This window comes from Pseudorca crassidens, chromosome 8, assembly GCF_039906515.1.
Source record: "Pseudorca crassidens isolate mPseCra1 chromosome 8, mPseCra1.hap1, whole genome shotgun sequence".
NCBI classification, from domain to species: domain Eukaryota; kingdom Metazoa; phylum Chordata; class Mammalia; order Artiodactyla; family Delphinidae; genus Pseudorca; species Pseudorca crassidens.
In genome coordinates this window covers 38,496,723-38,512,337 of record NC_090303.1, presented here as the reverse complement: position 1 = coordinate 38,512,337, position 15,615 = coordinate 38,496,723, and the positions used below count along the sequence as shown (strand labels likewise).

At 37.6% G+C, this 15,615-nt stretch overlaps 1 protein-coding gene across 1 annotated transcript in view; it reads right to left on the bottom strand.

The window, feature by feature from the left end:
• The window catches only part of CRPPA (CDP-L-ribitol pyrophosphorylase A), a 378,873-nt gene that overhangs the window by 328,770 nt on the left and 34,488 nt on the right, over positions 1–15,615 (bottom strand). The window lies entirely within an intron of this gene.

Sequence of the window (15,615 nt, the reverse complement as noted above, 5' to 3'; positions counted from 1 at the left end):
GAATAAAACGTTGCTCTTTGTGACAACATGGATGGACCTGGAGTGCTTTACACCAAGTGAAATAAGTCAGACAGAGAAAATCAAATACTCTATGATTTCACTCATGTGGAATCTATAAAACAAAACAAATAAAACCAACATTCATAGGGAGAACAAAGTGCTGGTTGCTAGAGGGGGAGGAAGGTGGGGGGATGGGCAAAAGAGGTGAAGATTAAGACGTACAAATTTTCAGTTACAAAATAAATAAGTCACAGGAATGTAATGTACAGCATAAGGCATATAGTAATAATACTGTAATAACTTAGCATGGTGACAGATAGTAATTGGATTTATATGGTGATCTTTCATAACATATTAAAATATCAAATCACTATGTTGTACACCTGAAACTAATGTAAAGTCAATTATACTTCAATGAAAAAGAAAAAACAGTAACAATCAAAGGCTTGTTTATAAAACAGTGAAAAAAGTTTATACACAAATAAATGCAAAGACGCCCAGTGTTCATAGATGGGAAGATTTCATATTGTTCAAGTATCTATACTTACCAATGCAATGTGCACTTTCAATGCTTCCCCCAAAATCCTAGTGACTTTTTTTTTATAGATTTAGGGAAAAAATCTTGAAATTCAAAGAACCGCCAAACACCTAGTATAGCTAAAACAATTTTAAGAAATGAGAACAAAGTTGGAGATACTACACTTCCTGATTTAAAAGTAAATTACAATATTAAGTACTCAGAATAGCATGGTACTGGAATAAAGTGAGAGACATAGACCAACAGAATAGAATAGAGAGCCTAGAGATAAACCCACATATACACACTCCACTGACCTTTGCCAAGGGTTCTGAAAGTAAGAATGGGGAAAAGATCATCTCTTCAACAAATAGTGTTGGGGAAACTAGATGTCCAGATACAAATTAATAAAACTGGACCCCTATCTAACATCATACACAAAGTTAAACTCAAAGTGAAGTCTTAAACGTTAAGACCTAAAAGTGTAAAACTCCTAGAACAGAGAAAACGCTTCTTGACATTGCTTTTGGCAATGATTTCTTGGATATGGTACCAAAAACATGAGAAACAAAAGTAAATAGACATATGGAACTGCATGAAACTAAAAATCTTCTGCAGAGCCAAAGGAAACAACAGAATGAAACAGCTAAACTAAGGAATAGGAGATATTATTTGCTAAACCGTGTATCTGATAAGGGGTTTTTTAATAGTGTAAGAGGTATAACTGACTTCATACTATATTAGTTTCAGGTATACAACAATTCAGTATTTGTATACATTGCAAAATGATTACCATGTTAAGTCTAGTTAACATCTGTCACCTAACATAGTTATAAATTTTTTTCTTGTGATGAGAACTTTTAACATGAGGTTAATATTCAATATCTGTGAGAAACTCGTAAAACTCAACAGCAAAACAACCCAATTTTAAAATGGGCAAAGTACTTATCCATTCATTTCTCCAAAAAAGACATAATGGCCAGCAGGTATCTGAAAAGATACTCAACATCATTGGTCAACAGGGGATCACAAATCGAAACTAAAATGAGATATCACTTCACAACAGTTAGAATGGCTATCAACTAGTTTGGGGAAAGGGAAGTGCTGGCAAGGATGTTGGAGAAATTGTAACACTTCTACACTGTTGGTGGGAATGTAAAATGGTACAGCCACTATGGAAAACTGAATAGAGGGTCCTGAACAAGCTAAAAATAGAGGAAAAAACTGTCTTCTAACCCCATTCTCCTTTGAAAAAATCTCCAAACTTACATAGTTTTACTGGAAAGAATTTCAGCAATAGTATATTTCTCATAAAAATTGTTCAAGAATAATTACCCACCTCATTTTATAAAAATAATACAGCATTGCTATAGAACTCAAACAAGGACAGCACAAGAAATCAAAAGGAGCTTTTCCACGTATAAACACAGAGGAAAAATTCTAAATATCAGGTAGCTAAATCCAATAGTATAAAAAATTACATCAAGTAGTGTTTATCAACGAGTCAAAGATGGTTCAACATCAGTGAGTTTCAAGTTAATTCATCCCATTCGACAAAATGAGAAAAAGTCACATGATGATCTTGCTAGGTATAGAAAATCAAAATTTCAAAAAGCATACTTGTGATTCTGTAAAAGAGATCAACTTTTTTGGAAATGAGTTAAAGATTAGTTCAACTTGTTGAAGACTTTCTATCAAAATAACACCTACAACAAACAGACTCAAGTTAGATACAGTCCCTATAAAGAAAATCCAGAAGAACATACTCCACTTTGCTCTTCTGCAACATGATACCAGAGGTCCTGGCCAAACCAAAAATGAATAAATAAGGATTCAAAGGAAAAAGACAAATTTGTCATTATCTGCATACAGTATAATCATTTATGGGAAAACAGAATTCAAGAATAAGCTTAAAACCAGAGTTCAATGAATCTGCCTATTACAAGTTCAATCCGCCAAAGAGGATGTGAGGGAACATAACAGCAAACATAAGTTAGAAAGTACAAAATAAATTACAACAGCTAACGCATAATCTAAGAAATTACTGATAAAGAATATGTAACACAAAGTAAAAATCCTTCAAAAATTTAGAAGACCTGAATGAATGAGCCATACTGTGTTCATAAATGGGACAACTTACTAAAGACATCAACTTGATCCCTTAGTTTATAACTCCAAAACATTCCAATAAAAGCTTCCAACTGGTGGGAATTTATCAGGTTTCAAATTTTTTATCAAAGTAATAAAGGTCAATAGTTTAATCAGTCACATGTTATGCTCTGCCTCAGACTCTCTTGGTCTCATACACGCTATGCCACTGAAGTGACTAACCACATGTGGGCCCACATGGTCCTACAGGCCACAAACCAGTCTCTGGTTTCTCCCTGTAGCTACCTCTGGACAGTTACGGCTGCCATGTTGTAAGTCAAGGGATATGGCTTCCCTTGGGACTGAGTGGTACAAGTACATTCAGAGTGCTACAGAGTTCATTCCCTGTGGGAGAAACTTCAACCAAAAGTTGAAGTTTCGGTTGAAGAGATGGCCGATGAATTCTGTCCCTTAGAATGGTCTGTTAGCAGGAAAAAATAGTTTCTTATAAGCCCGTCTGGACATGTCCTATGTAATAAAGTGACCAGCTGCGTTTGTGAAGCAGTGGCCAGACTGGTACACATACCTCACATCAGTATTTAAGCCCCTAAGGCTCTATATGCTAGGGCACCTGTGCAAAAAACAGGCAATTTTTGAAATAATTAATGAATTCAAAACAATGGGGTAGTTTTCACAGGAAACAAGTACATCAGTGAAAAACTCAGAAATAAATCTATGTATATTGAAAATTGTCAATATAACAGGCTGTTTCACAAATTAGAAAAAAATTGATGATTTAGTAAATGATGTTGGAAAAACTAGCTTTATAAAGATTAAAAAACTAGAATTATATTGCAGAGTATTTTCTAATGCCCTCCAAAAAGATTAAAGTCTTAAGTGTGAACTGAAAAAACTAACACCAATAGACTATAATCACAACATAGGAACAAATTTAAGACCTTAAATGCACACAATTTGGCTGCATATAAATGAAGAACATTAAAGATAACATAAGCAGAGAAGTTAGAGACTAAGAGAAAATATTTGTAATGTGTACAACTAAGAAAGGAATACATCCAGGATACGGAAGAAACTCCACCAAATAAAGACAGAAGAAACTCAAGAAAATGGACAAACGATATTAATGCACATTAATAAGATAAGCAACACAGAAATGTAAAAATATATGTAGAATGGTGGCAATAAAATTCAAATTAAAACAGAAATCAATATATAACATGCCTATTACATTGACAAAAAATAGAAAGCTACAGCACTTCAAAACTATAGATGAGGCTGAAACTAGAACTTCCCCACCCTCCACTTCATTGCTAGTGGAATCTCAAACTGGTGCAGCCACTTGGAGAGCAACCAAGTAGAAGAATGAAATTAAGAATGCATGCACTCCATGACCTAGCCATTCCACTCCTTGATATGTACTCCAGAAAAACTGTTGCACTGTGCTTACAGTGACAAATATGGGGACTACCATTACTGCATTTTGGGGAACAAACAATGTAGGTCTCCAAGGAGACAGACAAGTAGAATGTAGTCTACACACATAATTAAAAACTATGAAGTAATCTAATCCACAACAGGGAATGAGCTCTAGATTCTTCAACATGGATGACATCATAGTGAATAAAAATCAATATCTGTTTAAGTTTTAAAAACTTAACCTGAGCTCTTGGCTCACGCCAAGGAGTACTTCCCAGAACTTCTGCTGCCAGTGTCCTTGTCCTCACAGTGAGGCACAGCAAACCGCCACCTCTGCAGGAGACCCTCCAACACTAGCAGGACTTTCCCATTTCGTGAGCTGCTGGTGCGAGCTGCCTATTTGGCCCCTGTTGGGTTGATCCTGATCCAACTAGTGGCCTAGAGACTAAACAAGGCAACAGATTCTTTTTTTTAGTCCAAAAGAGGAATAAAAAGAAAGAGGAACACTTTCAGGCCTGGTAAAAGCAAAACCTGGGTTTTGTTTCCTAGTGCATGAGGAGGGGGGATTAAAAGCGCTGCTTAAAGGAGCTCCAGAGACGGGCGTGAGACGCTAAGGCTGCTGCTGCCGCCACCAAAAAGCCTGTGTGCGAGCACAGGTCACTACTGCCACCTCCCTTCCGGGGAGCCTGTGCAGCCTGCCACTGCCAGGCTCCCGGGATCCAGGGATAACTTCCCCAGGAGAACGCACGGCGCACCTCAGGCTGATGCAACGTCCCGCCGGCCTCTGCCGCCGCAGGCTCGCCCTGCACTCCATGTCCCTCCCTCCCCCCCGGCCTGAGTGAGCCAGAGCCCCCGAATCAGCGTCTCCTTTAACCCCAACCTGTCTGAGCGAAGAACAAACGCCCTCCGGTGACCTACACGCAGAGGCGGGGCCAAATCCAAAGCTGAACCCCGGGAGCTGTGCGAACGAAGAAGAGAAAGGGAAATCTCTCCCAGCAGCCTCAGGAGCAGTGGATTAAAGCTCCACAATCAACTTGATGTACCCTGCATCTGTGGAATACCTGAATAGACAACGAATCATCCCAAATTGAGGAGGTGGACTTTGAGAGCAAGATTTATTATTTTTTCCCCTTTTCCTCTTTGTGAGTGTGTATGTGTATGCTTCTGTGTGAGATTTTGTCTGTATAGCTTTGCTTCCACCATTTGTCCTAGAATTCTATCCATCCGTTTTTTTTGTTTTTTGTTTTTACTTCTTAAAAAAATTTCTTTCTTAATAATTTTTTTTATTTTAATAACTTTATTTTATCTTACTTTACTTTATTTTATTTTATCCTCTTTCTTTCTTTCTACTTTTTCTCCCTTTTATTCTGAGCCGTGTGGATGAAAGGCTCTTGGTGCTGCAGCCAGGAGTCAGTGCTGTGCCTCTGAGGTGGGAGAGCCAACTTCAGGACACGGGTCCACAAGAGACCTCCCAGCTCCACATAATATCAAACAGCGAAAATCTCCCAGAGATCTCCATCTCAACGCCAGCACCCAGGTTCACTCAACGACCAGCAAGCTACAGTGCTGGACACCCTATGCCAAACAACTAGCAAGACAGGAACATAACCCTACCCATTAGCAGAGAGGCTGCGTAAAATCATAACTCCATAGACACCCCAAAACACACCACCAGACGTGGACCTACCCACCAAAAAGACAAGATCCAGCCTCATCCACCAGAACACAGGCACTAGTCCCCTCCTCCAGGAAGCCTACACAACCCACTGAACCAACATTAGCCACTGGGTACAGACACCAAACACAATGGGAACTATGAACCTGCAGCCTGCAAAAAGGAGACCCCAAACACAGTAAGTTAAGCAAAATGAGAAAACAAAAAAAACACATAGCAGATGAAGGAGCAAGATAAAAACCCACCAGACCTAACAAATGAAGAGGAAATAGGCAGTCTACCTGAAAAACAATTCAGAATAATGATAATAAAGATGATCCAAAATCTTGGAAATAGAACAGACAAAATACAAGAAACATTTAACAAGGACCTAGAAGAACTAAAGATGAAACAAGTAACGATGAAGAACACAATAAAGGAAATTAAAACTACTCTAGAAGGGATCAACAGCAGAATATCTGAGGCAGAAGAACGGATAAGTGACCTGGAAGATAAAATACTGGAAATAACTACTGCAGAGAAGAATAAAGAATGAAAAGAACTGAGGACAGTCTCAGATGCCTCTGGGACAACATTAAACACACCAACATTGGAATTATAGGGGTCCCAAAAGAAGAGAAAAAGAAAGGGACTGAGAAAATATTTGAAGAGATTATAGTTGAAAACTTCCCTAATATGGGAAAGGAAATAGTTAATCAAGTCCAGGAAGCACAGAGTGTCCCATACAGGATAAATCAAAGGAGAAACATGCCAAGACACATATTAATCAAACTGTCAAAAATTAAATGCAAAGAAAACATAGTAAAAGCAGCAAGGGAAAAACAACAAATACCACACAAGGGAATCCTCGTAAGGTTAACAGCTGATCTTTCAGCAGAAACTCTGCAAGCCAGAAGGGAGTGGCAGGACATATTTAAAGTGATGAAGGAGAAAAACCTGCAACCAAGATTAATCTACCCAGCAAGGATCTCATTCAGATTTGATAGAGAAATTAAAACCTTTACAGAAAAGCAAAAGCTGAGAGAGTTCAGCACCACCAAACCAGCTTTACAACAAATGCTAAAGGATCTTCTCTAGGCAAGAAACACAAGAGAAGGAAAAGACCTATAATAACAAACCCAAAACAATTAAGAAAATGGGAATAGGAACATACATATCGATAATTACCTTAAATGTAAATGGATTAAATGCTCCCACCAAAAGACAGATTGGCTGAATGGATACAAAAACAAGACCCATATATATGCTGTCTACAAGAGACCCACTTCAGACCTAGAGACACATACAGACTGAAAGTAAGGGGATGGAAAAAGATATTCCATGCAAATGGAAACCAAAAGAAAGCTGGAGTAGCAATTCTCATATCAGACAAAATAGACTTTAAAATAAAGACTATTAGAAGAGACAAAGAAGGACACTACATAATGATCAAGGGATCGATCCAAGAAGAAGATATAACAATTGTACACATTTATGCACCCAACATAGGAGCACCTCAATACATAAGGCAAGGCAAATGCTAACAGCCATAAAGAGGAAATTGAAAATAACACAATAATAGTAGGGGACTTTTAACATCCCACTTTCATCAATGGACAATTCAACCAAAATGAAAATAAATAAGGAAACACAAGCTTTAAATTTTACATTAAATAAGATGGACTTAATTGATATTTGTAGGACATTCCATCCAAAAACAACAGAATACACATTTTTCTCAAGTGCTCATGGAACATTCTCCAGGATAGCTCATATCTTGGGTCACAAATCAAGCCTTGGTAAATCTAAGAAAATTGAAATTGTATCAAGTATCTTTTCTGACCACAACGCTATGAGACTAGATATCAATTACAGGAAACGATCAGTAAAACATACAAACACATGGAGGCTAAACAATACACTACTTAATAACCAAGTGATCACTGAAGAAATAAAAGAGGAAATCAAAAAATACCTAGAAACAGGGCTTCCCTGGTGGTGCAGTGGTTGAGAGTCCCCCTGCCGATGCAGGGGACACGGGTTTGTGCCCCGGTCTGGGAGGATCCCGCATGCCACGGAGCGGCTGGGCCCATGAGCCATGGCCACTGGGCCTGCGCGTCCAGAGCCTGTGCTCCACAGCGGGAGAGGCCACAGCAGTCAGAGGCCCGCATACCACGAAAAAAAAAAATACCTAGGAACAAATGACAATGGAGACACGACGACCCAAAACCTATGCGATGCAGCGAAAGCAGTTCTAAGAGGGAAGTTTATAGCAATACAATCCTACCTTAAGAAACAGGAAAGATCTCAAATAAACAACCTAATCTTGCACCTAGAGCAATTGGAGAAAGAAGAACAAAGAAACCCCAAAGTTAGCAGAAGGAAAGAAATCATAAAAATCAGATCAGAAATAAATGAAAAAGAAATGAAGGAAACGATAGCAAAGATCAATAAAACTAAAATCTGGTTCTTTGAGAAGATAAACAACATTGATAAACCATTAGCCAGACTCATCAAGAAAACAAGGGAGAAGACTCAAATCAATAGAATTAGAAATGAAAAAGGAGAAGTAACAACTAACACTGCAGAAATACAAAAGATCATGAGAGCTTACTACAAGCAACTCTTTGTCAATAAAATGGACAACCTGGAGGAAATGGACAAAGTCTTAGAAATGTACAACCTGCCAAGACTGAATCAGGAAGAAATAGAAAATATGAACAGACCAATCACAAGCACTGAAATTGAAACTGTGATTTAAAATCTTCAAACAAACAAAAGCCCAGGACCAGATGGCTTCACAGGCAAATTCTATCAAACATTTAGAGAAGCGCTAACACCTATCCTTCTCAAGCTCTTCCAAAATATAGCTGAAGGAGGAACACTCCCAAACTCATTCTATGAGGCCACCATCACCCTGATACCAAAACCAGACAAGGATGTCACAAAGAAAGAAAACTACAGGCCAATATCACTGATGAACATAGATGCAAAAATCCTCAACAAAATACTAGCGAACAGAATCCAACAGCACATTAAAAGGATCATACACTATGATCAGGTGGGGTTGATTCCAGGAATGCAAGGATTCTTCAATATACGCAAATCAATCAACGTGATACACCATATTAACAAACTGAAGGAGAAAAACCATATGGTCATCTCAATAGATGCAGAGAAAGCTTTCGACAAAATTCAACACCCATTTATGATAAAAACCCTCCAGAAAGTAGGCATAGAGGGAACTTACCTCAACATAATAAAGGCCATATATGACAAACCCACAGCCAGCATCGTCCTCAATGGTGAAAAACTGAAACCATTCCACTAAGATCAGGAACAACACAAGGTTGCCCACTCTCACCACTCTCATTCAACATAGTTTTGGAAGTTTTAGCCACAGCAATCAGAGAAGAAAAGGAAATAAAAGGAATCCAAATCAGAGAAGAAGAAGTAAAGCTGTCGCTGTTTGCAGATGACATGATACTATACATAGAGAATCCTAAACATGCCACCAGAAAACTACTAGAGCTAAATCAATGAATTTGGTAAAGTAGCAGGATACAAAATTAATGCACAGAAATCTCTGGCATTCCTATACACTAATGATGAAAAATCTGAAAGTGAAATCAAGAAAACGCTCCCATTTACCAATGCAACAAAAAGAATAAAATATCTAGGAATAAACCTACCTAAGGAGGCAAAAGACCTGTATGCAGAAAATTATAAGACACTGGTGAAAGAAATTAAAGATGATACAAATAGATGGAAAGATATACCATGCTCTTGGATTGGAAGAATCAACATTGTGAAAATGACTCTACTACCCAAAGCAATCTACAGATTCAATGCAATCCCTATCAAACTACCACTGGCATTTTTCACAGAACTGGAACAAAAAATTTCACAATTTGTATAGAAACACAAAAGACCCGAATAGCCAAAGCAATCTTGAGAAAGAAAAACACCGCTGGAGGAATCAGGCTCCCTGACTTCAGACTATACTACAAAGCTACAGTAGTCAAGAAAGTATGGTACTGGCACAAAAACAGAAATATAGATCAATGGAACAGGAGAGAAAGCCCAGAGATAAACCCACACACATATGGTCATCTTATCTTTGATAAAGGAGGCAGGAATGTACAGTGGAGAAAGGACAGCCTCTTCAGTAAGTGGTGCTGGGAAAACTGGACAGCTACATGTAAAAGTATGAGATTAGATCACTCCCTAACACCATACACAAAAATAAGCTCAAAATGGATTAAAGACCTAAATGTAAGGCCAGAAACTATCAAACACTTAAAGGAAAACATAGGCAGAACGCTCTATGACATAAATCACAGCAAGATCCTTTTTGACCCACCTCCTAGAGAAATGGAAATAAAAAAAAAAACAAATGGGACCTAATGAAACTTCAAAGCTTTTGCACAGCAAAGGAAACCATAAACAAGACCAAAAGACAACCCTCAGAATGGGTGAAAATATTTTCAATGAAGCAACTGACAAAGGATTAATCTCCAAAATTTACAAGCAGCTCATGCAGGTCAATAACAAAAAAACAAACAACCCAATCCAAAAATGGGCAGAAGACCTAAATAGACATTTCTCCAAAGAAGATATACAGATTGCCAACAAATACATGAAAGAATGCTCAACGTCATTAATCATTAGAGAAATGCAAATCAAAACTACAATGAGATATCATCTCACACCGGTCAGAATGGCCATCATCAAAAAATCTAGAAACAATAAATGCTGGAGAGGCTGTGGAGAAAAGGGAACACTCTTGCACTGCTGGTGGGAATGTAAATTGGTACAGCCACTATGGAGAACAGTATAGAGGTTCCTTAAAAAACTACAAATAGAACTACCATATGACCTGGCAATCCCACTATTGGACACATACCCTGAGAAAACCGTAATTCAAAAAGAGTCATGTACCAAAATGTTCATTGCAGCTCTATTTACAATAGCCCGGAGATGGAAACAACCTAAGTGTCCATCATCGGATGAATGGATAAAGAAGATGTGGCAATATATACAATGGAATATTATTCAGTAATAAAAAGAAACGAAATTGAGCTATTTGTAATGAGGTGGATGGACCTAGAGTCTGTCATACAGAGTGAAGTAAGTCAGAAAGAGAAAGACAAATACCGTATGCTAACACATATATATGGAATTTAAGAAAAAAAAATGTCATGAAAACCCTAGGGGTAAGACAGGAATAAAGACACAGACCTACTAGAGAATGGACTTGAGGACACGGGGAGGGGGAAGGGTAAGCTGGGACAAAGTGAGAGAGTGGCATGGACGTATATACACTACCAAACGTAAAATAGATAGCTAGTGGGAAGCAGCCGCATAGCACAGGGAGACCAGCTCAGTGCTTTGTGACCGCCTGGAGGGGTGGGATAGGGAGGGTGGGAGGGAGGGAGACGCAAGAGGGAAGAGATATGGGAACATATGTATATGTATAACTGATTCACTTTGTTCTAAAGCAGAAACTAACACACCATTGTAAGGCAATTATACTCCAATAAAGATGTTAAAAAAAAAAACTTCACCTGAGTAAGACATGTATTTAGATACATATGAAAGTTGACTAAGAAAAGCATTAAATGTAACAGAAGAGGTTCTTCAGGAAGCAGAAGAGTAAGATCTTGGAAAACGGAGAGAAAAAATAAAATTTTTAAAAAAGAGGTGGCTAGCACAGATAAACTGCAGTAACCAACGATAAACCAAGAAGGAACATCAAGTCAGTTCTAAACACGTAAGATCCAAAACAAAACAGGAAGGGAACTGACAAGTTTGCACTGTAATGTATCTGTATATACACGTTAAAAACTTTGATGGTAAGACGCTTTAGGGTATAAGGCAACAGATTTCAAAAGTTTAAATAAAGGGGAAAAAATCACCAGGGATTAAGGTGACCAATAAATGATAGTGAAGTAGATGTTTTACTTTTTTAAACTTATTTTATACCTAGTAGGTTGTACCTATTAATCCCCTACCCTATCTTGCCCTTCTTACCTTCCCCCTCCCCACTGGTAACCACTAGTTTGTTCTATATCTCTGAGTCTGTTCCTTTGCTGTTTTCATTAGCTTCTTAGATTTCACAAATAAGTGATACCATATGTTGTCTGACTTATTTCACTAAATATAATACCTCCAAGTCAATCCATGTTGCTGCAAATGGTAAAATTTCATTCTTTTTATGGTTGAATACTATCCCATTGTGTATATATACCACATCTTCATCCATTCACTTTTTGGACACTTCAATTGCTTCTATATCATAACTATTTTAAGTAATGGTACTATGAACATGGGAGTGCATATCGCTCTTCAAATTAATGTTTTTGTTTTCTTCAGATATATACCCAGGAGTTGAACCTCTAGATCCTTTGTATATTGAGGAACCTCCATGCTCTTTTCCATAATAGTTGTACCAATTTACATTGCCACCATCAGTGTATAAAGGTTCTCCCTTTCTTCTCATCCTCACCAACAGTTGTTATTTGTGGGATTTTTGATGATAGCCATTCTCACTAGTGTGAGGTGATATCTTACTGTAGCTTTCATTCACATTTCTCCAATGTAATGATGTTGAACATCTTTTGACGTGCCCATTGGCCACCTGTATGTCTTCTTTGGAAAAATTTGTATTCAGGTCTTCTGCCCATTTTTGCAGGTTATTTTGGACATTATATGAACTGTTCATATATTTTAGATATTTACCCTTTACCAGTGATATCATCTGCAATTATTTCCTCCCATTCAGTAGACTGTCTTTTCATTCTGTCGATGCTTTCTTTTGCTGTACAAAATCTTTTAAGTTTAATTAGGTCCGTTTGTTTTTTTGTTGTCTGCCTATTTTTAATGAAACATGAAAGGAACGGTATATACCCAAAGTAGACATAATCGGATAAAAGATGTGGTAAGGAAACTAAGTCATGAAGTCTGTAGACTGGAGTTTTGAGCAATGGACAGTAACTGTATGCCATGCTTAGGAGCTGGTACTTTATCCTATGAACCACAGAGGACAACCTAAAGTCCTAAAGCTGTGGATGAACACTGACAGATTTGCATGTTAAAAGGATCATTTGCAGGGATCAGTGGTGTGGAACATTAAAGATGGACAAGGATGGCAGGAGGAACATCATCAAGAGAGATCCTCCCCCCACCCCCCACCCAAGTCCACATGAAGGATGAGGGCTGTATCAAAAGATAATCAAGTGATTAGTTTTTAAACTGTACCATCAAAGCTTATCAATGTAAGGGAAGATTCAGAAAAAAAGCAAGTTTGTGAAGCAATAATTTATAAGGTTTTCTCCATATACATGAAGTAAATAAGAGACAAAGTACTGTTCTAGGCTATGGTTAAGAAACTTCTGAAGGTAAAAATATTCTCAAAGGAGATCCCAGCCACTGTCACAGAATCGTTTTTTCCTATAGCACTTTCGAATTTCTCCAAAATAGAACCAGAACTCATCTGGTTACCTGAATATATATAAGTAGCGTAACTGGAAGAAAAATAAAGGTAGAAGAGAGAAGGATACCATCTTGAGAAATATGACCAATAGAGAAAAGCATGACTTTGGGACGTGTTTAATAAATTCAAACATACTATCAAGTTGTGAATTTATTTTCTCAAAGTATAAATCTATAGATCATGGTTTTATTTATGAGATGTGCAACTTGCTACCATAGTTTGTGCCTGACATTTGAGGGGCAAAAATAGTGTTTTGCAGATACTTCCACTAATTCAACAAGTCGCTCATTTCCAACTCAAAGCTTTACCATAAGAGCCCTCATTTGGTTTTCACTCATTTTCTTCACAGTTTCTTCCATCTTTCACTTACTCATCCCACTACATATCTTTTCATTTCTATCCCTTTCTCAATTCTTCATTTATAAAAATGATTACTGCCCTCCTCTCTTTCCTACTTCTCCTTTTCAAAACCCCATGTGATGTGAGGTTTCTTCTGAAACTCTATCCTGAGGCTCTTCCTCATCACCTCCAAATTCAATCCAGGCCTAACTAAACAGAGAGGGAGGCAGAAGGAATGGGCAAGTACACTCTGTAAAAACAGCAATAAAACCTCCGAGAACTGTAATGCTTGTGGATATAAAGGAAAGACTCTTCATAAAGTTCAATGCTTTTGACTGGTTTCTTGTTAACTTGGCATTTAAAGCCCAACGTGTTAGCACTCAGTACAAGATACAAGTCCTATTTTATTCTAATGCATGTGGGGTGTGAGCAGGGTACGTAGGACAAAAGGAAATTCCTATTATATTCCTTTAATTTTATAATTGTATTCTTGGATCGAGAGACTTCAGTGACAGGAATCTTTAAGAATCCAAGGGCTGTTTTAGGCATGTTTTTGAAAGGTGTTTTTCCCCTTTCAGGTTAAACAGCCAGTTTCATTAAAATACTCTTAATGGAGATTGAGAAAATTTAACTCCTACGTATTAATCTCTGCAGTGAAGTCTAGTATATCAAACCAAAAGGTACATCATTAACACTGAAGAGAACAATTCTGTCACTGGCTGAGTCCTGCTCTGTCTTCCAGGCATGTGCATTTTCATGAAAATTTAACAAGTTATCTTCTGAAATTCTCATTGAGAACCTAAAAACTTGTTAGAAATGAGGCCAGGTCTCAATAAAGTTTAGAATACCATCTGTGCCCATCATACCAATTTTCCTCAAGAAATTGATTCATGTAATTTAAAAAGCTTTTGTACAAAATTTTTCTAAAACAGTACAGAACATGATTATGTATTTGAATACTCAGTAAGAATCCTCTGGACCAATCTGGTGTTTTCCTCATGTTTCTATAGACTGAGTAATTTCACTACTGAATTTGTTACTCTTTAATTTAGCCATCTTTTCCTTTAGCAGCTGCTTAATGTGTCATTAAAAATTCAAGGAATGAAAGTTTTTCAAATCGTTTTTAAGCAACAAAAGCAAGTACGTGCAAAAGTCCAAAACCAATCAAAACCAAATACTGAAGTATTTATATATTTTAAATGTGTATCACATCTGCAGATTTTTAATGACTTCAATTACTATCAACCCAGTCACATGTCAGTATTCACATATCCAACTAGTTTTTCTGTTTTGTATGTGTACTCATACACACACATGTGTACATGTAAGCATAAATACATATTATATATAGTTAACATAACGAGTTATATTAATATCATGAGCATTTTCATGCTCCATAAAGATTCCCCCAAAACAACTTTAAGTGACTCTTTTTTTTTTTTTTTAACATCTTTATCGGAGTATAACTGCTCTACAATGGTGCGCCAGCCTCTGCCCTACAACAAAGTGAATCAGCTACACATACACATATGTCCCCATATCTCTTCCCTCCTGCGTCTCACTCCCTCCCACCCTCCTTATCCCACCCCTCCAGGCGGTCACAAACCACCCAGCTGATCTCCCTGTGCTATGCCGCTGCTTCCCACTAGCTATCTATTTTACCTTTGGTAGTGTATATATGTCCATGCCACTCTCTCACTTTGTCACAGCTTACCCTTCCCCCTCCCCATATCCTCAAGTCCATGCGCTAGTAGCTCTGTGTCTTTATTCCCGTCTTACCCCTAGGTTCTTCATGACCTTTTTTTTTATTTCTTAGATTCCATATATATATATTAGCATACAGTATTTGTTTTTCTCTTTCTGACTTACTTCACTCTGTATGACAGATTCTAGGTCCATCCACCTCACTACAAATAACTCAATTTCGTTTCTTTTAATGGCTGAGTAACATTCCATTGTATATATGTGCCACATCTTCTTTATCCATTCATTAAGTGGCTCTTTACATTCATTCAAGACTAATCTCTAGAAATAGAGGCCGAATAGAATTTCTCACATTTACAAAAATGCTGCAAATCACTAGCT